The sequence below is a fragment of the Erythrolamprus reginae genome, chromosome 10, assembly GCF_031021105.1.
Source record: "Erythrolamprus reginae isolate rEryReg1 chromosome 10, rEryReg1.hap1, whole genome shotgun sequence".
Classification (NCBI taxonomy): domain Eukaryota; kingdom Metazoa; phylum Chordata; class Lepidosauria; order Squamata; family Dipsadidae; genus Erythrolamprus; species Erythrolamprus reginae.
The window spans coordinates 36,448,487-36,473,136 of record NC_091959.1 but is presented as its reverse complement, the minus strand read 5'-3'; the positions used below and the strand labels follow the sequence as shown (position 1 = coordinate 36,473,136).

The following is a 24,650-nucleotide window of genomic DNA, read 5'->3' as shown; positions in this document are numbered from 1 at the left end:
AGAACAATTGATTGCAGGGGTGCCCAGCTTAATTTCATTGGGGGCCACATCAGGGTTGTGTTTCACCTTGGGGAGCATGGGGGCATGACCAGGGGGCATGGCGATCTCGGTGTCACTCATATCGGGAGGCGCCTGTGGTGGCCCGAGCACTCTGCCAGTGAAAATGGGTTCCTGAGCTCCGTTTTGGGCTGCATCGCCTCCTGCAAGCCTCTTCCAGTGAAAATGGAGCTCGGGAGGCTGTGGCCGTTCTACCAGCGTGTGCCAACTGCCCGTAATTACAGGGTAATTAGTCCAAGCAGACACACACACACACGATTGGATGCAAAAGAAATGTTCTTTATCAACAGAAGAGAAGAAAAAACTCCCTTTTAAACTTCAAAGGGATTTCTTGTACAAACAATGCACAGTTTAAATGCAAACCAGTTTCTAACCCAGTAACTGGGAAATTGAGTTCACTAATGTTCTCCAAACAGTGATAAGCACTCACAATGAAGTATAATCCAGAGTCCAGGAATTCCACACGCAGTCAGGAAACAACAATCCACGGTCTTGACAAAACTACGATCAGATAATCCTCCACAATGGCCAAACTAGCACGTTGCACTTTTATCCGCAGCTCTAATTACTGGAGCCCCACCCAAACACAGGTGGCCTCTCTTATCTCCTGTAGTATTTCTTAAGTTGTTCTCTCCTATGCATAACTCTACGCATGCGTGGGTCAGTCATACATTCCTCCTCTGAATCCAAAGAAGATAAGGAAGATAAGGAGGATTGATGTCCTCCTGGCCAAGGCCCCCTCTTCCATGTCACCCACACTTCCTTCATCAGAGGATACTTCACTGGCAGACTCTGTCGGGAGCAAAACAGGCCTGTGGCATGTGGATGTTTCCCCCACATTCAACTCCACATTCCTTGGGGCAGGAGCTGGGCCAGAGCAAACCACAACAGTGGGCATTGATTATGTTCCCTAGTTGGATCATGAAACATAGAAACATAGAAGACTGACGGCAGAAAAAGACCTCATGGTCCATCTAGTCTGCCCTTATACTATTTCCTGTATTTTATCTTACAATGGATCTATGTTTATCCCAGGCATGTTTAAATTCAGTTACTGTGGACTGACCAACCACGTCTGCTGGAAGTTTGTTCCAAGGGTCTACTACTCTTTCAGTAAAATAATATTTTCTCATGTTGCTTTTGATCTTTCCCCCAACTAACTTCAGATTGTGCCCCCTTGTTCTTGTGTTCACTTTCCTATTAAAAACAGTTCCCTCCTGAACCTTATTTAACCCTTTAACATATTTAAATGTTTTGATCACGTCCCCCCTGCAAGAAGGAAAAGGCAAAATCCCAACAGTGCCCCAATAAAAGTTCAAAGAACACGTAGATGTTAAACAGGAAGGCCTCATTTCTCTTGATCACCCCAAGAGGATGGAGAACCAAATGCCCAAATCAAAATTGGACCTTGAGTTCCTCATTCCTGGGGGCTGTGGAGTGAGATGACTCCCCGTGAGAGAGCCCAAGCTTTGGCTTCATAAAGAAGATCTCGTAGTTAGTCTCAGGTGTTCTCTCCTCACAGAAATCCGAGCATTGAACTTAAAGTAGCTGAAGGACCCCATTAACTGTCGCTTATTGCTATTTACTCTGGGTTGAAGAGTGTGCTCCACATTTTCCCTCTGGAGCTTTCAATAGTATTGACTGAAGAACGTCTTAAGAGTTTCTTATCTTTTTCTGCTGGGTTGGTTGATTGATAAATAATAAAAGAGCTCCTTCAACCTATATCCAGAGTGCCTTGCTCTTTCTTCCTCCATATGTTCCCAGAAGCCTCTTCTTTGTTGCTTGTCTGGGACATTATAGTCTTTGCTTCTGGTTTAGCAATAACACCAGTGGTAGCACTTAGACTTATATACCGCTTCACAGCCCTCTCTAAGGGATTTATAAAAGCAGCAGATTGCCCCCAACAATCTGGGTCCTCGTTTTGTCAACCTCGCAAGGATGGAATGCCAAGTCAACCTTGAGCTAGTCAGGGAAAAGCAATTGCAATAGCACTTAGATTTATATACCGCTTCACAGTGCTTTACAGCCCTCCCTAAGCAGTTTACAGAGTCAGGAGATTGCCCTCAACAATCTGGTTCCTCATTTTACTGACTTTGGAAGGATGGAAGGCTGAGTCAGTCTTGAGCCTGGTGAGATTCAATCTGCCAAACTGCTGGCAGAAGTAGCCTGCAGTACTGCACTCTAACCACTGCACCACCACTTTATTTTATTTTATTATTATATTATATTATATTATATTACATTACAATACAATACATTACAATACATTATATTATATTATATTATATTAGATTAGATTGTATTATATAATCATAATCATAATCATAAATTTATTGTCATTGTCAAAACAACGAATTGTCATTGGCAACGAAAGTCGTGTGACACCCAGAGACCAGTCCCACCATACATAAAATCAGAATGGTAAATTTAAAAATAGAATAAAAGTAGAATAAAAAATAGAATAAAAGGTCCCACCCACTACAAATTCCCCACCCTGAACCACTCAACCATCTACATGACAAACCGAGTAATATTATATTGTATTATGTTGTGTTGTGTTGTGTTAAGTTATGTTATGTTATGTTATGTTATGTTATATTATAATTTCTTTATTTTATTTTATTTTTTATTTTTATTATATTTATTTTATTTTTCAAATTTAGAGACTGCCCTTCTCATAGCAGACTTCAGGGTGGCTTACAACAATAAGTTTGAGAAGTAGCACCCAATTCCAAGCCTGTCAAGGGCTAATAGCCTGGTAGGTTGGTTCTCTCTGGAGGCACACTCTGTGTCAGCAAAGCCAGTGTCATAGATTGTGTGGAGAAAAGCTAGAAACATTGCAAGCAAGTGGTGATCAAAGACATGGCGATTTCCTTCTTTGTTAGCTGAATATTTCCAGCTTGCACTACTCGGGGTCATTTTGGCACCTCTGGGAACTGAAAGGTGGAGGTGCTCTCTAATGGCCTTTTTGGCAGTATTGCCAGTCGGCCGTCGTCTCTTGACATCTCACCAAATGGGAGGTTTTTTGGTGGCTGCTGGAGTTGTTTGGAGCTTTTGATGAAGCCAAAAGTCTTGCCAGCAAGAGCCAATTAGTGATCCTGAGAAGGGGAGGACGGAATCCACTTAGATCTCAGGAGCCAGCAATGAAAGAGAAGTGGCAGGTGTGTTCTCAACAGAGAAAAGGACCACGCAGCCCACCTCCTGTGAAATAGATAGCTTCAGAACATTTCTGGAAGAATGATTGAAGTCTCAGGGTTCCCACATTTAGGGATCTGGGAAACTAGGTGGGGGAATTGTATGGAGATGGAGAGATGTCATCTTGGCAAATCTGAGAAAATCCAAATCTTCTGGGTTTTCCCCACACCCAAAAGAAAGTCCAAGTCCCTGCCACAGCACCCACATGTCCAACACATGGTCTACTCATGTGCAGTGATGCGGTGCAGTAGCCTGTGCCTCGGTGATGCATTGGTTAGAGTGCAGTACTGCAAGCTACTTCTGCTGATCGCTGGCTGCCAGCAGTTTGGCAGATCGAATCTCACCTGGCTCAAGGTTGACTCAGCCTTCCATCCTTCCAAGTTTGGTAAAATGAGGACCCCGATTGTTGGGGGCAAGAGGCTGACTCTCTAAACTGTTTAGAGAGGGCCGTAAAGCACTGTGAAGCGGTGTATAAGTGTAAATGCTATTGCTATTGCTAATCAAAGCACCGTTCCACCTTGAAATGCCTCCCAGGAACACCGCTCCAAATGCAAGGCAGAGTGACCTTGACTCTCAAAGAAAGGAATGTTATTAGGATTACACATCTCCCCAGCTCCATACAATCCTCCTTCCCACAGCACCAAATGTGGCAGGCCTGAAGATTCAAGGCCCGAGATGGTTTCCAGGCATGACGTGAAGAGTTGGCTTTGGGGAAAGATCAAGAGAAGATTGGTTGCATCGTTTTCCCAAAAGACATTCCTCTGGAGGAGGAGGAGGAGGAGGAGGAGGAGGAGGAGGAGGAGGAGGAGGAGGAGGAGGAGAGCTGTGGGCTCCTTGGTGCTGTCTGAACTGGAGACATTTCATGACCCAACTAGGAAACCTCATCAGTTCTAGAAGGAATCTGTGTTTATGGAGAGCAGGAGGAAGACGTTGAAATGCCAGACAACTGCAGAGTGGAAACACTACACATAGATACACACAAAAACACACAGTGTGTTCCCAGCTGAGACTCTTCGGAAGCTGCTGCCTTGACTTGAAACCGCAATGGGGACCAGAATTTTCATGGCTAATCGAGGTGGTGATTAAGGGAACCTCATCTACAAAGGAAGTTTTGGAGGACACCCTTAGGAACTGTTGTGGTTGGCTCTGGCTCTGGGCCAGCTTCTGCAAGGGGGAATTTGCTTCAGGGGAATTCTCGGGTTCACAGAGATGTGCGTTATTGCCAGCAGATTCTGATAGTGAAGATTCACTGCGAAGGACAGAAAGTGGGGGAAGGGAATCAGACGGAAAGATGGGTACAGCCGGCCCATCAGTTAATGCTCCCATTAATGAGATGTCAGACTCGGAGGAGGATCCGCTGGTAGATGCCCGTATGCGCAGGCTCATGGCAAGAAGGGACCAGCTGCACAGGTATCGTCGAAGATAAGGGAGAACACCTGTTGCTGAGGCAATTAGGTTAATGTGTTTGGTGATAAATTACGGGCATTTGTGAGTGTGCGTGGGGGCGTTTATCCGTTTGGAAAAAGACCATTGCTACTGTTTGGATTATTCCAGGATTTCTACTGACTTTTTGGTCACTTCACAGTTAACTAACTCTTGTGGACTCATAGAAGGAGGTAGCTGTGAGGATTCACAGCTGCCTTAATTGCTCGTTTATTTGGCCGCATTCCAGGACTGTTATCTGGGTGAGAGAAATTTGGCTCTTTTTAAAGTGTGTGCTTTAAAAAATGGTTTGGATAAACTATTTTCATTTCTTCTCTGCCGGCGTGTGTTTGAATTTGCATTACTAACTCACTGGGGGCTATTAGCAAAGAGCCCGGCATAACAGGAACCAGAAATACTGTAGGAGGACGTGTATTTCAGAGAAGAGTAGACTCAGTTTCTCCAAACCTTCTGATTTTAGAAGAGTGAGGACTTTAAGGTTAACCACAATGGACAAAACAACAACGACACAGAGAGAGACAGAGAGAGACACAGAGAGAGACACAGAGAGAGTGAGAGAGACAGAGTACTGAGATAACCCTAGATGTTTCCTCCTGGTCAGCAAATACACTGCTCCAAAAATAAAGGGAACACTCAAAGAACACATCCTAGATCTGAATGAATGAAATATTCTCATTTAATACTTTGTTCTGTCCAAGGCTGAGTGTGCACAATAGCAGGTGAAATTGATTGTCAATCAGTGTTATTTCCTAAGTGGACAGTTGGATTTCACAGAAGTTTGATTTACTTGGAGTTATATTGTGTTTTTTAAGTGTTCCCTTTATTTTTTTGAGCAGTGTATGATCTGCTGACCAGGAAGATATTATTTACTAAAAAGTAAACATAGTGAGATCCAGTCCTAACTTCTGCTTCCTGATTTAGGTTGACCCTTGCAATTCTATTTAAGTGGAGGTTCTGAATATTTTATTTACACTCCCTCCAACCAACTTCTATTTTCTGAATGTCCTCGCAGTCTCATTTCTTGGCTGTGATCATCGAAGGACTGTCTAACACCTGCTCTACAAAGGCTACGTTATTTACAGAGCTTGGTGCTAGTCAACTCCTAAGCTGTCTTGCCAAGGCTACTTATATCTTGGGCTGCCGTCATACAGCTAATCACTAGAGACCAACAAAAAAGTTAAAGAAAACTTCTGAATGCCTGTGGAGGTTTTGGATCATCCAGCTTGTCCAAAAGGTGTTTATTTTTCAACAATCCTCTGGACTTTCTAGTTTGTCTTTGAAAACAATTCGCTTCTAGCATTAACGCTAAAATTAAGAAATAAGGAAGACACCGTACAAATCAATGGTGAGACCACATTTGGAGTGCTGTGTACAGTTCAGGTCATTGTACCTCAAAAAGGATATAATAGAACTGGAAAAGGTGCAAAAAAGGGCAATAAGTATGATCAAGATAATGGAGCCCCTCTCATATGAAACCAGGTTGCAACGCCTTGGTCTCTTCAGCCAAAGTGTATGAAATCATGCATGGGATAGAAAAGATGGATAGAGAAAAAATATTTTACTTATTCACAATACTAGGATGAGTGGGCCCTCACTAAAGCTCATAGGTAAGAAAGTGAGGGCAAATAAAGGGAAATATTTCTTCACCCAGAGGGTCCTTGGTTTATGGAATTCACTTCCAGAAGAGGTTTTGATAGCTGTCAGCCTTGATAGCTTCAAGCCAGGATTAGACAGATTCATGGATGCCAAGTGTATATCATAGGTGGTTATTGAAATGGATGTCCATGTGCCGCCTCTATGTTGGTTGAGGCAGGCATAATTCCATTTGTTGGGGATCAAGGGAAAGGGAGGGTTTTTCCTTCTCTTTCTGCTCAAGATCCCCATGGACAATTGGTGGGCCACTGTGTGATACAGAATGCTGGACTTGATGGGCTTTGGCCTGATTCAGCATGGCTCCTTTTATGTTCTTATGTTCTTGCGTGCATAGTCAGCCTCACTCTCTCTTCCCAGCTCAATAGCCAGACAAGAGTCTCAATCAACCCATAGAACAGAAGTTACGGTCAGAAGTTGTGGGAGCGTCATCGCTTGAAGCTTTGAAGAAGCGGATGGCTGTCATCTGTCATTCTCTACATCAATGACCTCTGCGATCATATCACAAGCAACTGTGTTCTTTTTGCCGATGATGTAAAACTTTTCAACACCACTGACAACACATTTACTCTCCAAAAAGACCTTTACTTTGTCTCAGATTGGTCTAACACCTGGTAACTTCAAATATCAACCAACAAATGCTCCACATCGGCAAAAAGAATCCTAACCTCATATATAAACTGAATAAACAAATTCTCACAGCCAACCCACACTCAGTAAAAGACCTTGGAATATTAATATCAAATGACCTAAGTGCTAAAGCCCACTGCAACAATATCGCCAAAAAGGCTTTTAGAGTTGTTAACCTGATCCTATGTAGCTTCTGCTCCGGCAATCACACTACTCACAAGAGCCTACAAAACTTTTGCCAGACCCATCCTTGAATACAGCTCATCTGTCTGGAACCCATACCACATCTCGGACATCAACACCCTTGAAAACTTCCAAAGATATTTCAACAGAAGAGCCCTTCACTCCTCCACTCGAAACAGAATACCCTACAAAAATAGACTAACAATCCTGGGTCTAGAAAGCTTAGAACTACGGCGCCTAAAACACAATTTAAGTATTGCCCACAAAATCATATGCTGCAACGTCCTACCGGTCAATGACTACTTCAGCTTCAACCGCAACAACACAAGAGCACGCAACAGATTCAAACTTAATATGAACCGCTCCAAACTTGACTGTAAAAAATATGACTTTAACAATCGAGTTGTCGAAGCGTGGAATTCATTACCGGACTCAATAGTGTCAACCCCTAACCCCCAACATTTCTCCCTTAGATTATCCACGATTGACCTCTCCAGGTTTCTAAGAGGTCTGTAAGGGGCGTACATAAGTGCACTAGTGTGCCTTTCGGCCCCTGTCCAATTGTCTTTCCTTTAACTCATATATCATATATACTTTCTTCCTTTCATATATCTTCTCCTCTATTTTTACATGTTATCTTTATATATATATTACTTCATGTCTATTCTCTTCCATATGTATTATGCATTGGACAAACAAATAAATAAATGGTGTAGGGCTTCCTGCTTGGGCAGGGGGTTGGAATAAATGACCTACAAGGTCCCTCCCAACTCTTTTAATCTGAATCAAGTTTTCTGAATGAGTCTTCCTTCACTGTTTCTTTTCCAACCATTGAGTTGTCTTTCAAGATGCTTATTGTTGTTGTTGTTGTAAAACTGATCATATTCCCTCCAGTAAAGGATAACTCTGCCTTGTTGTTCACGAGCCAGATTTGTGCCCAAGCCTGCTAGTACTCTTCAGCTGAGTTGACTATTAGAAGAAACGACCCCGAGCACAAGAGAATGAACCCTTCTCTACTTCTTCCTCTTGCATTATTGTTCATGGGCTTCCATAAACATCCGGTAATAAGGACCCAGCGTGCTTGAGTTCATAAATATGAAGTGGCAGCCCCTGCCTCCGTCTACCCAGATGTTATTACTGGATAAAATATGAATAATAGGGGAAATTGAAGAGAGGAGGAGAGAATGTTGTAATAGGAGGGAGCGTTGACATGAAGATATATCATGAAAGGGAGATGGGATTTAATACCAGATATGAAATTCAGGAGCTGAAGGTGTTAGAAGAAGAAAGGGAGGGGGGGCAGGGAAGGGGAACAGAAAATAATCTCCTCCTCATCTGTTGAGGAATCCCTTGGGCTGAACAAAGCACAGACAGCGCTACTCGGACTAGATAAAGCCTGTTTAAAATTGTATGAATACTAAATACCCTCTTTGGGGGAGCCAGGCTACCTGATTTTACTGTACAATTGAGAGGGGAGAAGTGGGGGGAAAGAACAATAGTAAAGAGGTAGGGCCAGTTGGCTCCCAGTTTTAGTCTAGGTCAGTTGCAAATTGTCCTATGAATATATAATTTAGGGGCAGAGGGGAAGGCCTTGAGGACACAACCAAGGTGGTTAGGGGACCGGAAGCTAAAACATATGAAGAACTGGGTATGTCTAGTTTAATGAAAAGACGACTAGGAGAGACATGATAGCAGTCTTCCAATATCTCAGAGGCTGCCCCAAAGAAGAAGGAGTGAAACTATTCTCCAAAGCACCTGAAGGTAAAACAAAAAGCAATGGGTGAAAATTAAACAAGGAGAGAAGCAATTTCCTGACAGTGAGAACAATTAATTGGTGGGACAGCTTGCCTCCAGAAGTTATAAAGGCTCCAACACCGGAAGATTTTTAAGAAGATGTTGGATAATCATTTGTCTGAAATGGTGTTGGGTTTCCTGCCTAAGCAGGGGGTTGGACTAGAAGACCTCCAAAGTCCCTTCCAACTCTGTTGTTGTTGCTGCTGTGATGATGACAATGATGATAATGATGCCGATGATGATGGGACCACGTAATTAAACGTTGTTGTTTGAAGAGGGAGGGAGGGATACAAATAGTCCTCCACGTACGACCCCAATTGAGCCCCAAAGATTGACCTGATTGGATCTTGCATTCAAGGTGTTGTGGTTGGTTCTGAGCCAGATCCTGCAATGGGGAATTTGGATGTAGAATCCTCAGGTTCCCAGAGACTTGTCTTACTTCCATCAGCTTCTAACAGTGAGGATTCCTTGCCAAGGTCAGATGGTGGGGGAGAAGAAGAATCAGATAGAGAGATGGATGCAGCCAGCCTATTAGTTAATGACCCTATTAGTGGGTCATCGGACTCGGACTCGGATCGGTGGATAGATGCCAGAATGCGCAGGCTCATGGCTAGAAGGGACCAACTGCGCAGGTATCATTGGAGACAAGGGAGAACACCTGTGGCTGAGGCAATTAGGCTAATGGGGTTGCTGATAAATTACCAGCATTGCAGAGAGCGCGTGTGGGAGTTTATCCGTTTGGAGAAGGAGACGTTGTGTTTGCTTTGTTACTGGACTTTCACAGACTTTTTGGGATATTTCACAGCTAAATAGATCTTGTAGACTCACTTGAAGAGGTTTGGCTGTGACGCTCTCACAGCTGCTCTTATTTGCTCTGTTTGATTTTGTCTCTCACAGCTTTCAAAACTGTTATCTGTGTGTGAGCTAATTTGCTCAGTTTAAAATGCATGTGCACAGCTTTATTTTGGATAAACTGCTTTTCTGTTTATTTTTCAACAGCGTGTGTGTTTGAATTTACATTCCTGACTTAATTGGGGCTCGTAACATGAAGCCCTGCATAACACAAGGGAACCTCAAGCGTCTTGCAGTTCGAAAGCATCCATTCTTCAGCGCTCAGTCAGCCTTCCTTGTGTCGAACTCCCACGGCCATAATCTAGTTACTTAGCCAACATTTTATGTCACGGGAGAGCTTTCACACTTCCCACTCAATGCTCTGTCCTCCCCCTTACAGAAAGCAAATTTAGTAACATTCTCGTGCCAGAATATCTTTTTGCTCTGTGAAAAAATAAATAAATACTGCCCACTTCTCTCTTGTTCCTGAATTGCCTTTTTTTATGCAGCCTGGGGAGAAGATCAAAGATCCCTCTTTCTGACCGATAGCCATAATAGTCCAGAATATTTATCTCTTTTTGATCTTCTCTGACCTCATGCAGAGTAGCCAAAGTTTGCTCTAATGCTACAATTCTTTGGGATTTAATAAGGCACCTACTCTTGTGATGGTTCTGCTTAGATGTGTATCTTGCTGTATTAGATCTTTCTTCTATTTTTAACATGCACGTTTAAGTATTTTTAGCTTCCGTCGGTAAAGAAAGAAGAAGCGAAAGGATTCGAAAGAAGGGATGGAAAACCTTCAGGGCAATCCTTGACCGTTGCACCAGGAGCAGGGGTCAATTCCAACTTACCTCACTGACAGTTTGCTCCCTCCCTCCCTTGACATGTGGGCCCAACTCATGAGCGCACACATGCGCAGTGACGAAAAATCCAGGGGGGAAAACCCTAAACAGAAAAAAAGATGGAGACCGCAAGCACAGTACCGAAACTTGGCTTCTGTGCATGCTCAGAAGGAATTTTATTTTAAAAATGAAAAAAAAAAAATATGGCGGCACCCACAGACCGGCACTGACCAGTCCGGTTCTGTGACATCATTGTGATGTCATCAGCAGGTCACTACCAGTATGGGTAAACCGGTCCAAGCAGGGAGGAACCTATGCCTGAACAGGAGGATCAGTTATGGATTGCAGACGGTACGGCTAGGATCGGGGCTCTGGTAGTGGAAATGAAGGTCTGTACACATTCCTGCACCCCAAAGCATGGGTGCTCATGCTTGCATGAAAGTTGGCATCTGCGTATGTGCAGACGCGCAAAATCTTGCACGAGGACAATGTCACGGGTAAGATTTTGCCAACGTTTGGCGCTTTTTTTGCTTCTGTGCATGCGCGGAAGCAAAGAAATAAAATAGGCAAAATCTCACATGTGAGAGCATCCTGCGCATGCGCAGAAGCTGAATCTCATGCCGAGGGTGCGCATGTGTCCACTCTGCGCGTACATGCCTGCAACGGTCCCGGAGAGCATATGGGTAGTGGCCGGTAAGTGTAACTCCCGCCCAGTAATGGGCAGCCAAAGTTTTTACTGCCACACTATGGGTGTAGCTTTATTTATTTATTTATTTTATTACTTAGATTTGTATGCCGCCCCTCTCCGAAGACTTGGGTGGGTGTGGCTTGATGGTCATGTGACTGGGTAGGAGTGGCTTTCCGGCCATGTGACCAGATGGGAGTGGCTTGAACGATCATCATCGTTCAAGTGAACTGTTAAGTCCTTGACTTACAACCTCATCAGTGTCGCTCTCTGGGGTGACAATTTGCTTCGCGTTTCCCGCGCTCTCCTTCCTGGGTCGCCCCCTGTCTCAGGCTGGGTAGCTGGGTGAATGGGTGCTGATCAGCTGTTGAGAAAAGAGGTGGGAGGAAAAGGGCCCCCTGCCGGTGCTGCCACTTTCCGAGAAGGAGGATGGGAGGGTGGGATGGTCATCTGGAGCTGGGCACACAGCTTCATTTCCGCCAGTGGAACTGCGTTCCACCCCATCCTGCCTGCTGCCCACCCTGCTCTCGCCTGAGTAGAATGCAGTTGGCACTAGAGAAAAAAGAAGGCATTTTAAAAAAATCAAATTTGCTTTTCTGAAGCGGGAATAAAACTCAGTGGCTTTTCCTTCGCAACATTTTCAGGAGGGAAACCAAGAACCAATTATCTGAATGTCCTTGCCCAACAGAGATCCTAGATTAACCAATGTAGAAGTCGGAGTGAAATAATAATAATAATAATAATAATAATAATAATAATAATAATAATAATAATAATAATTTATTAGATTTGTATGCCACCCCTCCCCTCTCCGAAATGCTACTAGTTGAGCCTAGTTCAAGTGTACTGGTAGCACCAGCCACCGGCAGTTCAGAGAACCGGTAGTGGTGACAACGCAAGGCTCTGCTCACCTGCCCAAACACCAGCATTTTCTTTTTTTAACCCTGTGTGCATGCGCAAATCCTTCTGCGCATGCACAGAGCAAAGCGCGGTGGTGGTGGTGGTGGTGGTGGTGAAAAAGCGAGCATGCAAAGCTTGGAATTACTGCATTCAGTTTTATTTGCCACGATGCAAAAAGCATGTTGAGACTCTAGAAAGAGTCCAGAGAAGAGCAACAAAGATGATTAGGGGACTGGAGGCTAAAATATACAAAGAACGGTTGCAGGAACTGGGCCTGACTAGTTTAATGAAAAGAAGGACCAGGGGAGGCATGATAGCAGCCTTCCAATATCTCAGGGGTTGCCACAAAGAAAAGGGAGTCAGGCTATTCTTTAAAGCACCAGAGGGTAGGACAAGAAGCAGTGGGTGGAAACTAAACAAGGAGAGAAGCAACTTAGAACTAAGGAGAAATTCCCTGACAGTTACAACAATTGATCAGTGGAACAAGTTGCCTCCAAAAGCTGTGAATGCTCCAACACTGGAAGTTTTTAAGAAGTTAGATAACTGTTTGTCTGAAAAAGTGTAGGGTTTCCTGCCTAAGCAGGGGGTTGAACTAGAAGATCTCCAAGGTCCCTTCCAACTTTATTATTGTTGTTGTTGTTGTTTTGTTGTTGTTTTGTTGTTATTATTCTTATATTATTATTATTATTATTATTATTTATTTTATTTATTATTTAGATTTGTATGCCGCCCCTCTCCGCCTATTATTATTATTATTATTATTATTATTATTATTATTATTATTTTATTATTTCCGAATTGGTAGGAAAGGTAAGTGGATTTCAAATCCGGTTGAAAGGGAGCAGAGGCCATTTACAAATAATATTTTTTACACCTACTCAAAGAGTTTTATTCGTGTGTTGTGGCTTTTTTGCAAAGTCGTTTTGATCTGGCTTCAGCGGAAACGTCATCTCTTGATGATGTAAAGTTCCGTCTGGCACATCGTCCCAAGCCTGTAGGGAAGAAACAAAAAATTATTGCCACCTTGACTTGTTTGTGAAATGTGCCTCGCGCTCTACCCACGCGTCTGTCAAGGAATAAAGAAAACACGAGATACACAATTACATGGGCTTTGTTCTTTGTTCTTCTAATTAGGATGTTTTTGGCCAGGATGGTGAGTGATTGGCGGTGGAGATCGGGGTTCATCCCCGAAAACTTACAAAACTTACAGGGCAGCTTACAACAACAATAAAACAATACAGGACAAATCTAATAAGTAAAAACTGTAACTAAAACCCATTATCTTAAAATCAATGGATACTACACAATCATACCCACTCATAACTTTAATGGTCAGTAAAGGAGATACATTAATGCAATGTTTCCCAACTTTGGCCACTTGAAGATATTTATTTATTTTTATTTATTTATTTATTTATTTATTTTGTCCAATACATAATACACATTGAAGAGAAAGATATGTAATAATATAAATAAAGAAAAGAATAGAAGAAAAGATATAAAAGTGTAGGTGAACATATTTGAAAGGAAGAAAAGATAAATGAGATAAGGAGAGACAATTGGACAGGGGACGGAAGGCACACTGGTGCACTTATGCACGCCCCTTACTGACCTCTAAGGAACCTGGAGAGGTCAATCGTGGATAGTCTAAGGGAAAAATGTTTGCCGTTAGGGGTTGAGACTACTGAGTCAGGTAATGAGTTCCACGCTTCAACAATTCGGTTGCTGAAGTCATATTTTTTACAGTCAAGTTTGGAGCAGTTAATATTAAGTTTGAATCTGTTGCGTGCTCTTGTGTTGTTGCGGTTGAAGCTGAAGTAGTCATCGACAGGTAGAACGTTGCAGCCTATGATCTTGTGAGCAATACTTAGATCGTGTTTTAGGCGACGTAGTTCTAAGCTTTCTAGACCTAGGATTGATAGTCTGCTTTCGTAGGGTATTCTGTTTCGCTGGCTGGGGAATTCTGGGAGTTGAAGTCCAAATATCTTCAAGTGGCCAAGGTTGGGAAACATTTTGTATGGATTGTTGGGGGGAAAAAAAGAGAGAAGGAAAGGTTATTTCAGATGTGTTGGCCTCTCCTGTAGAACTAGCCGAAGGCTGCAACGGAGATCAGAACGTTGGTAACCCAAAGTGGCTTTGATCATGTGCTGCCCAATGGTTCAGGGACATATTTTGCTCACGCTGATGGTCATTATCTGTTGACTGCTTTCCACCGTTGCTCAAAGGCCTGTTCCTCCTCATCAACCGCATTGGCTGCTTTCGCAACAGCCTGTCTCCCACATGCTTCAAAGCCACGAAGGCTAGAAATAGACTCAATCAACATAATTGCCCATAATAAGTTAGCCTGCCTCTCATCTGGAGCTGCAGGGATTGGATGCGGCCTTGATATTCCTGCAAACTGCCAGTGAAGCCTTATTTCTCTTTCTCCCTCCACTTTTAAAGGTTTGGCTTCCAAATAGGTCGGGCATACAATAGCGGGAAGCGTACCGTTAATAAAAATGCAAGCCAAACGAGAAATATTTCTGGTGGAAATATTTTCTGGGGTTTATGCTCAGGAAGCTGGAGAGAGAAAGAGAATTTATTTATTTTTATTTATTCATTTGTCCAATACACAAATACATGGGAAGAAAAATAGACATGTAGTAATATATATAAGGGTAAAGTGAACTTAGAGGAGAGGATATATGAAAGAAAGAAAATATATATGATAAGTGAGAGAAAGGAAAGACAATTGGACAGGGGACAAAAGGCACACCAGTGCACTTATGTATGCCCCTTACTGGCCTCTTAGGAACCTGGAGAGGTCAATCGTGGAGAGTCTAAGGGAGAAATGTTGGGGGTTAGGGGTTGACACTATTGAGTCCGGTAATGAGTTCCATGCTTCGACAACTCGATTGTTAAAGTCATATTTTTTACAGTCAATTTTGGAGCGGTTCGTATTAAGTTTGAATCTGTTGCGTGCTCTTGTGTTGTTGCGGTTGAAGCTGAAGTAGTCATTGACCGGTAGGACGTTGCAGCATATGATCTTGTGGGCAATACTCAAATCGTGTCTTAGGCGCCATAGTTCTAGGCTTTCTAGGCCCAGGATTGTTAGTCTATTTCCGTATGGATTCTCTTAAAGAGAATTAAAACAATAATAATAAAAAAAACCCTAATGGTCTCTCACTAAGTCCCATCTTTACCTGGAGATGATAATGGAGCCTTTGGTCAGGAGCATCCATTCCAGAGGCATTTGAGGATTAACAACTCACCCTGGATGCTCGCCCAGAATTTGGTCCGTTTGCATCCGCTGCTCCATATATCACTCAGGTGGACCATTTGAATGCTGAGGAAGGAAAAACTATTAAGCCTCAAAAATGTAGAGGAAGAGTTGAGTTTTTTCTTTTTTTAAAAAAAAAAAAGCCTTTATTCAATTTTTCAATTGGAAAAACATCACAATAATTTTCCACAGATCAGAACTGACCTCTTATATTAACATCTATTCTGTAACTTACTGTCACTATTTAAATTTACTTTGTTTGCACAAGCTATTCATATTTACATAGTTCTTATATTTGTCAGTACTTTCACATTATATCACAGTTTTTTAAAATTTATTTTCCATCCAATCATACCGTCTTTGCCAGGTATCATAATATTCTGAGTTGTTTTAATCTGCAGCTTCAGCCTATTCATTTCCCCAAATTTATATATTTTGTCTATGACTGAGTTTTCTGGTGGTACTATTCTATTTTTCCAAAACTGTGCGTAACTCATCCGGGCTACTGCTATATCTATTGTTCGTCAGGCTCTCTGGTAGGCTCCTCCCAAAAATTCACAGGTACAAATTTCAGACACACACACATTTGAAAATTCAAAACAATGTTCTTTATAATGAAAACTCACTTAAACCAAGCCCTCTTTTGCTATAGCAAAGAGCACTCGTCTCCAAACAAACTGGTAATTTGTACAAGTCCCTTATCAGTTCTGTGATACTTAGTTTGCAGCTGTGAGGCAATTCACAGTCCTTCTTTCACAAAGTGAAACACACTTTGCTCTGGTTTAGTTTCAAAGTGGGGGAAAATCAGCACACAAAAAGTCAAAGTCAGTAAAGCAGTCACGAAACACAACGATCAGATAATCCTCCACAATGGCCAAACCCCCAGGCTGCTATTTATAGAGGCCTCACTAATTACCCCAGCCCCACCCAACCACAGGTAGCCTCATTTTCTTTGATAATAATCTCTCAGTTGTTGTTGCCTATGCATCGCTCTCCGCATGCGTGGCTGTATCATTAACTCTTGTTCTGAATCCAAGGAGGAGCTAGATAATTGATCTCCTTCTGAGCTATCTGCCACACTCTCCTCCTCCCTGTCACTCATGTCTTCTTGGTCAGAGGAGCCTTCATCAGCAGATTCCACCGGGGGCAAAACAGGCCTGCAGCATGTGGATGTCTCCCCCACATCCACAGTCCTTGGGGCAGGAGCTGGGCCAGAGCTAACCACAACGATCTATTATTAGAAATTAAGGTTTTTTTAATCATATTGTTTCTTACTAATTCCTAATAAAAACTGTTTGGGAGTAAACTCTAGTTTCTTTCACTTCCGCTGTCCAAGAAGGTATCCAAGGTAGTAGTGGATTCTAAAACTTCTTTAATACCAGTTTGTGTGTACTCTTGCACACATACGTGATGCTTCTGCATAAGGGCAGAAGCATCCTAGGTGGGTGGGTGGGCGGAGCCTCCCACCAACAGCGCTACCAGTTCTAAGAACCGATCCAAAGAACCCCCCTCTGATCCAATGAAAATTTGCATTGGAAGAAAAGAGAGTCAACGGATCTCCGCTAAAACGTCTGTCCATATTGATGAATCTCTGAGCCGGTTTATTCAGCTATCTGAGTCGCCACAACAAATTTATGAATTTTTCTCTCTCTTTTTATAAAAAAATATCTTTATTAATTATTAACATATGCCAAATATGCCCATGTTACACCAACACTCCTCAGTCTACATTGGTTGTCGATCAGTTTCCGGTCACAATTCAAAGTGTTGGTTATGACCTATAAAGCCCTTCATGGCACCGGACCAGATTATCTCAGGGACCGCCTTCTGCTGCATGAATCCCAGCGACCAGTTAGGTCCCACAGAGTGGGTCTTCTCCGGGTCCCGTCAACCAAACAATGCCACTTGGCGGGACCCAGGGGAAGAGCCTTCTCTGTGGCAGCCCCAGCCCTCTAGAACCAACTCCCCCAGAAATTAGAATTGCCCCCACCCTCCTTGCCTTTTGTAAGCTACTTAAAACCCACGTCTGCCGCCACGCAGGGGGGAATTGAGATACTCTTTCCCCCTAGGTCCTTACAGTTTTATGCATGGTATGTCTGTATGTATGTTTGGTTTTTATAATAATGGGTTTTTAATTGTTCTTAGTATTGGATTATTATTGTATGCTGTCTTGTTATTGCTGTTAGCCGCCCCGAGTCTTCGGAGAGGGGCGGCATACAAATCAAATCAAATCAAATTAAATTAAATAAATAAATAAATAATCATTAAAAACCTCAAAACAAATACAGAACAACAAAAAGAATTCACAATAAAGACATAAACTAAAAACAAACCTATACAAATGTAAAACTAACTTAAACACAAACGATTTTTATAAGTTTGCCAACCTACTTGTTGGCATTGCTACTACAGCTTTCCAACTATTTATAAAAATCTTGACCGTGTTAATTTCTAATTATATTATATCTAATATTTTAACAAAAGAATAACAAGGAGTAACAAGATTGCTAAACGATAATGTATTTGACTGTGATATGGATATTTAGGATTTTAATGTGAGGGCGATCTGGCTGCGACATCTGTCACCCCATTGATTGCCAGGGTTGGGTTTTTCTGTCTCTTATTTGACACTGGGTTAGGGGTGGGTGGGTGGATGGGAATTCAGGATCAGTGAATTCAGTGAAGTTAAAGGTATGGCATTCACTCTGGTCAGCTGGGGTGATGGCCATTAATTCATTCAGTTTTAAAAGCAGATGGGAAGAGACACAGAGATCTTGACGGCTGGCGGTTAGGAGCCTTGACGGCTACATATTCTCAACCTTCTCTATTATAATAAAGGAGCACCAGCTGCCAGCTGCTGATAAGTACCAGCAGAACAATATCCTGCCATCAAATCAAATCAATTAACTTTGCTACAGCCATAAGACAATACCAAAATATAGAAATTTGATGCGTAGGTTAGGAAAGTTGAATTTCAAGAAGGTATAGAAGCAAGGATACAGTAAGAAAAGGCTAAGAAATATCAAACATGGAATTCTAGTATCATAACTGATAAAGTCCCACAGAGTTGGCCTTCTCCGGGTCCCGTCAACTAAAAAGTGTCAGCTGGCGGGACCCAGGGGAAGAGCCTTCTCTGTGGCGGCCCCGGCCCTCTGGAATCAACTCCCCCCCAGAGATTAGAACCGCCCCCACCCTCCTTGCCTTTCATAAGTTGCTAAAGACCCACCTTTGTCGCCAGGCATGGGGGAACTAGAATATCCCCAGGCTTATATAGTTTATGCATGGTATGATTGTGTTGTATGGTTTTCATGTTGGGTTTTTAGATGTTTTTAATATTAGATTTGTTATACTGTTATTATTTTGTTGTGAGCTGCTCTGGGTCTATGGAGAGGGGCAGCATACAAATCTAATAAACTATTATTAAATTATTATTATTATTATTATTATTATTATTATTATTATTATTATATCATTATTGTACAATAAACAGAGTAGAAGGATATAAAGATTAATCAAAGGGATAAGAGCCGGGGTGGGGCACAGTGGTTAGAGTGTGGTACTGCAGGCTACTTTATCTAACTGCTAGCTGTAGTTCAGCAGTTCAAATCTCACTACCGGCTCAAGATTGACTCAGCCTTCCATCCTTCCGAGGTGGGTCAAATGAGGAACCAGATTGTTGGGGGCAAGAGGCTGATTCTGTAAAGACCAAGTTTGAAAATTGAGGCTACAGAATGGGATGAAGTTCTGGAGAAGGAGACATGATTGATAACTGGAACCATTTGCTATATTATTATTATTATTATTATTATTATTATTATTATTATTATTATTATTATTATTTATTAGATTTGTATGCCGCCCCTCTCCGTAGACTTGTGTGGCTTTTATTTTATTTATTTATTTTTATTTATTTATTTTGTCCAATACACATAGAAGAGAATAGACAAGTAGTAATATATATAAAGAAAAGGATTGAAGAAAAGATATAAAAATAGAGGAGAAGATATATGGAAGGAAGAAAAGATAAAGGAGATAAAGGAGAGACAATTGGACAGGGGATGGAAGGCACACTGGTGCACTTATGCATGCCCCTTACTGGCCTCTTATGAACCTGGAGAGGTCAATCGTGGATAGTCTAAGGGAAAAATGTTGGTGGTTAGGGGTTGACATTACTGAGTCAGGTAATGAGTTCCACGCTTCGACAACTCGATTGCTGAAGTCATATTTTTTACAGTCAATTTTGGAGCGGTTAATATTAAGTTTGAATCTGTTGTGTGCTCTTGTGTTGTTGCGATTGAAGCTGAAGTAGTCATTGACAGGTAGTCATTGTGGGCAATACTTAGATCATGTTTTAGGCGACGTAGTTCTAAGCTTTCTAGACCCAGTATTGTTAGTCTATTTTCGTAGGATATTCTGTTTCGAGTGGAGGAGTGAAGGGCTCTTCTAGTGAAGTATCTTTGGACATTTTCGAGGGTGTTGATGTCCGAGATGTGGTATGGGTTCCAGACAGATGAAGTTTCGCAACCTGGCGTCCACAGACTGACACTGGGCCACAAAATGCCAGAAATCAGTCTACGCAAACAGGTGAAGCCTCGTCCGTGGGATGCAGGCAGCACACGAAACCATGCCACTTCCGGTCCACGGAAAAGCCTCTCTCCGCAGAACCAATCCCTGGTGCCCAAAAGATTGTGGGTGCTGCTATAGATCCTTGAATGATGTCCTTGGACGGTGTCCAGTAATGGTGTCAAAATGCTGGGGGGGGGGTTACCTTCAGCAGAGGTTCTCAACAAAGGGGTCCGGACCCCTTTGGGGGTGGAACGACCATTTCGCAGTGGTCGCCTAAGATCTTGGAAAAAGACAAATTTCCCATGGTGTTAGGAACTAAAGCTTGTATTCTGGCACCTTGGAACATATTTTTACAATCCGACCAATCAGGTGTTTACAGTGGAGGTGTCCCTCTGACCTTCCTGCCCATCAGCTTAAAGCTCTGTTGGGAGAATTGGCGCTAGACTTATGGTTGGGGGGGTCAACACAACACGAAGAACTGTATTAAGGGGTCGCGGCATTAAAAAGTTTGAGAACCATTGATCTTCGAAAAGTTAGCAAAGGAGCTTCAACAGCATTGTCCTTTGGGCCAAACCTTTAAGAAGATTGAATGGGCTCGGATGCCTCTCCCTCCAAGGTCCAGCCCAGCCAGAAACCAAAGCTTGACTAGTCCACCTGAACAAAAAATACAACTGCTTCTACTCATGGATTGTAATTGCCAAGTGTCCCATTAAATCAAGCTCTCTTTTTCTCTTGTAAGCCTGCCAGAGAGAGAGAGAGAGAGAGGCAGGAAGAATTGCTCCCAGAGTCTACATTATGGATGCAGAAGGAGCTTGTGCCGGGAAAGGATGACCTCAAGAGCCAAGCAGGATGATTAAAGTCCCAGCACACTAAACCCTTTCTGAAATCCAGGGTTAACTGATGGAAGCAGCATCTTTCTCCTCGGCAGTTTTCTCTCAGGAGACCCAGAATCAAGAGCGTCCCCCAAACTAATCTCTTAGCAATGACGGTTTGCTGAACGTGTGGAGTCTTTTAGGCATGCAACTGGGTCTCTTCCTACAGGCTGCTTGCCAATGCATGGCAGAGCTGGCATTGTCCCCAAAACGAGGCTGAGGCTTAAGCAGGGACACAGTAAGCAGTCCACGGATCGAGGGTGATGGATGAAGAAGAATCACTTGGCCTCCGTTCCTCCGCGGGGTTTAACATCCCCACTCTCTAAAGTAAGGCTGTCAAACTTGATTTCACGGAAGGCCGCAACAGGGTTGTGCTTGACCTTGAAGTGCTGGAGGATGGGCGTGACATGGGACTCGTGTCAGGGGCACATGTGGTGGCCAAGTACTAATGCTACCTGAGACCTACCCTCACTTTAATCTCTTTCCTTCCTTCCTTCCTTCCTTCCTTCCTTCCTTCCTTCCTTGTCTTCCTTTTCTTCTTTTTCCTTCCTTCTTCATTCTCCCTTCTTTCTTTCCTTCCTTCCCTTCCCTTCCTTCCCTCCCTTCCCTCCCTCCCTTCCTTCCCTTCCTTCCCTTCCTTCCTTCCCTCCCTCCTTTCCTTCCTTCCTTCCTTCTTTCCTCCCTTTTCTTGTTTTCCCTTCCTTCTTCATTCTCCCTTCTTCTTTCCTTCCTTCCTTCCTTCTTTCCTTCCATCCCTTCCCTCCCTCTCTCCCTCCCTCCCTCCCTTCCTTCCTTCCTCCCTTTTCTTCTTTTTCATTTCTTCTTCATTCTCCCTTCTTCTTTCCTTCCTTCCTTCCCTCCCTCCCTCCTTTCCTTCCTTCCTTCTTTCCTCCCTTTTCTTCTTTTTCCTTCCTTCATTCTCCCTTCTTCTTTCCTTCCTTCCTTCTTTCCTTCCTTCCTCCTTCCCTCCCTTTTCTTCTTTTTCCTTCCCTCTTCATTCTCCCTTCTCCTTTCTTTCCCCTTTCCTTATTTTTCCTTCCTAACTCTCTTTTCATCTTTCCTTTTTTTTTCTTTTTGTTTTCCCGTGCCCTGTTTTGGTTGGCAGAAGCACCATGGGTCTGTCCTTTGCTATTTTCAGGCCGGCCCTGTAAGTCAGATTTAAACACCTGGTGGGCTTGATCGAGCCTACAGGCCTTGAGTTTGACACCCCTGATCTAAAGAGAGAGAAAGCTACGTAGAAGGCACAAAGCAAGTTTGGGGAGCTCACCAGGCTTCCAACCAGCTTGTCCCAAAGATGTTTTCTCAAGAGGCAAGTGGATATTCTTTTGGGGGGGGGGGGGGGTTATAAGATTTTTATTTTTTTGCACTTTAAAAACATACATAAATGGAAAAACGTGTATCATCACAATCATTTTTTAAAATACATACATACATCAATGTCTAATGGTGTATATATCTAAAAGTGTCATATGATAAATTCATAGTCCAACAGCTAAATTATATCTAAAATCAAAAGAAAGACTAACTTAATCTAAAATAAAATAAAGAAAAGGGGGAAAAGAACAGTAATTCAAAATATACATTTCTCCAATTTCTAATATTCATATTCCTAAATCTTAATTCCTTTGTTACATAGTTTATCAGATACTGCCACCATTTCTCTTTTTGTCATCCAGGCTTTTACAAACTTATTTCTAATTCTTTTAAATCGCTTTCAAAATACTCATATGTTTATCCATTTTCCTTTTCAGTCCATTCATAAAATTTTCCCCAAATTTTACAAAACTCTATATCTTCTATATCTTTCATTTTCATTGTAAGTCTATTCAATTCAGCACAATCCATAATCTTCCTCAATGCTAGTCTATCTGTTGGTATTCTAATCAATTTCCAATTCTGTGCATAGACCATTCTAGCTGCAGTTAATATATGAACAATTACATTTATTTCTCCTTTATTTAAATTTATTAGGCAAAATACGTAGTAGAAATATTTTTAGTTTTAAGTCAATATTCTGCTTCAAAATCTTCTCAATCAATATCTGAATTACTATCTGTTCTGTCTGGGTCACTCCAGAAGCCAATACCAACCCAAAAAGAGAAGCCAGACACACTGGTAAAAGGCAAAGGAAGTTTTATAAAATTCAAGAAAAACACAGGTAACAGAAAATGTCCTTACAAACAGGAAAAATGCTGTATCTTCAGATATATCCACGAAGGCAAAAGTCCATGCAGCAATACAGAATTCTTGCTGCCAAGCCGAGGCTGTAGATAGCAGAACTACACCTCCCACGGGTCTTCCAAAGCTGCTGGGCCACAAGCCAGGAACAGAGACACCGAGAAACAAGACAGGATAACGCAACTCCACACTGATAACACTCCACATGGTTTCAAGGGCTTGCCTGCCTTTTAAACCCTGCTAAGGAGGACCACACCCAAACCCAGCTGTTCCTAATTCAGTGCTGATAATACTTCTTTAATTGCTCCTTTCTTTGATCTGACCGTCTCTGTCGCATGTCAATGATGGCTTGTGCGTCATCACCTAATGACTCCAAACTACTGACTGGGGAGAGGGCCCCCCCCCTCTCCTTCATCCCATTCCTGATTTTCCTCTCTCCCGTCCGACTGTTCAGCCCCCTCCTCTTCGGTGTCATCCTCCCCTGGGCATAGAGCCAGCAGAGACACAGCCGGGCCCTGAGCAGCCTCAGGCTGAACCACAACACTATCCAATATCTTTTAGCTTCTGTGGGTATTAAAAAAAAATCCAGTTGCCTCTTGAAAAAACACCTTGGGACAGCATCTTTTCTTTTAATAAAATATAATCTTTATTGAAGATAAATGGGGGAGGGGATACAGAAAGCAAAAGGACTATGTAAATATTAGTACAAATGTATATGAATTTAGAGTATGCAGTTATAAAATAAAATACACACTTACATAAGGGAAGAAAATAAAGAAGAAAAGCTAAAGAGAGACAAAGAAAAAGAGAAAAGGGGGAGAAAGAGAAAAGAAGAAAAATTAAAAAGAAGAAAGAAAGAAAGAAGAAATAATTCATCTATGAATTTATCAAATGTCGTAAATAGTGTCAACTTATCTGTTGACCCGATTACAGCTTTTAAGATCTTTACTATCTATATAGATAAAAGTTTTAGTTTTTTAAACTTGGGTTAAGGTTTGAGTTTTGTGGGTTTGGGTTTGTTCATCCTTTTATCAATGATCCATAGTATTATTTTATAGGTTTGTGAGATCATTGTTTGGGCGAAGGGTAAAACCAGCATCTTGACACAGTCACTGGCCGCTGTCCAAGGTCCTGCACAGGACCAGTTTAGGGAAAGGCTAGACAAGACACCAATCTGGCTCGGTGGGTGACAACTTTCAGAGAGGAGCACAAAGTCCCCAAGCAGATGTTGTGGGTTGCTAAGATGTATCATCCAACACATTTTTTTCTCATGTTCAGTTACCTTATGTCTAACTAGACAATGACAGATGCTGCTTCTCTGCAGTATTTTCCCAAACCCTGTGCTGTTGCCTGCCTTGAATGCAGCATCCGTCTCCTTCATCCACATCTGTCCTGCCATCCATAATTCATAGTGATACTTTTGTCGCTCTGATTTTTACAGGCTGGGTGAGTGGCAGTTTCTCACCTCTTCTGCCCTGATGCTTCCCAATTAAATTGACTTCCACAGGCCACTGTGTGTTGTGTGTGTGCGGAGGCATGCAAGAAGGTGGCAGGAGTGGAGAGAA

The 24,650-nt window shown here is 42.4% G+C and overlaps 1 protein-coding gene across 5 annotated transcripts in view; it reads left to right on the top strand.

Moving 5' to 3' along the window:
- Positions 1-24,650, top strand: part of LOC139173059 (transmembrane protein 132D-like) — a 504,596-nt gene that overhangs the window by 460,234 nt on the left and 19,712 nt on the right. The window lies entirely within an intron of this gene.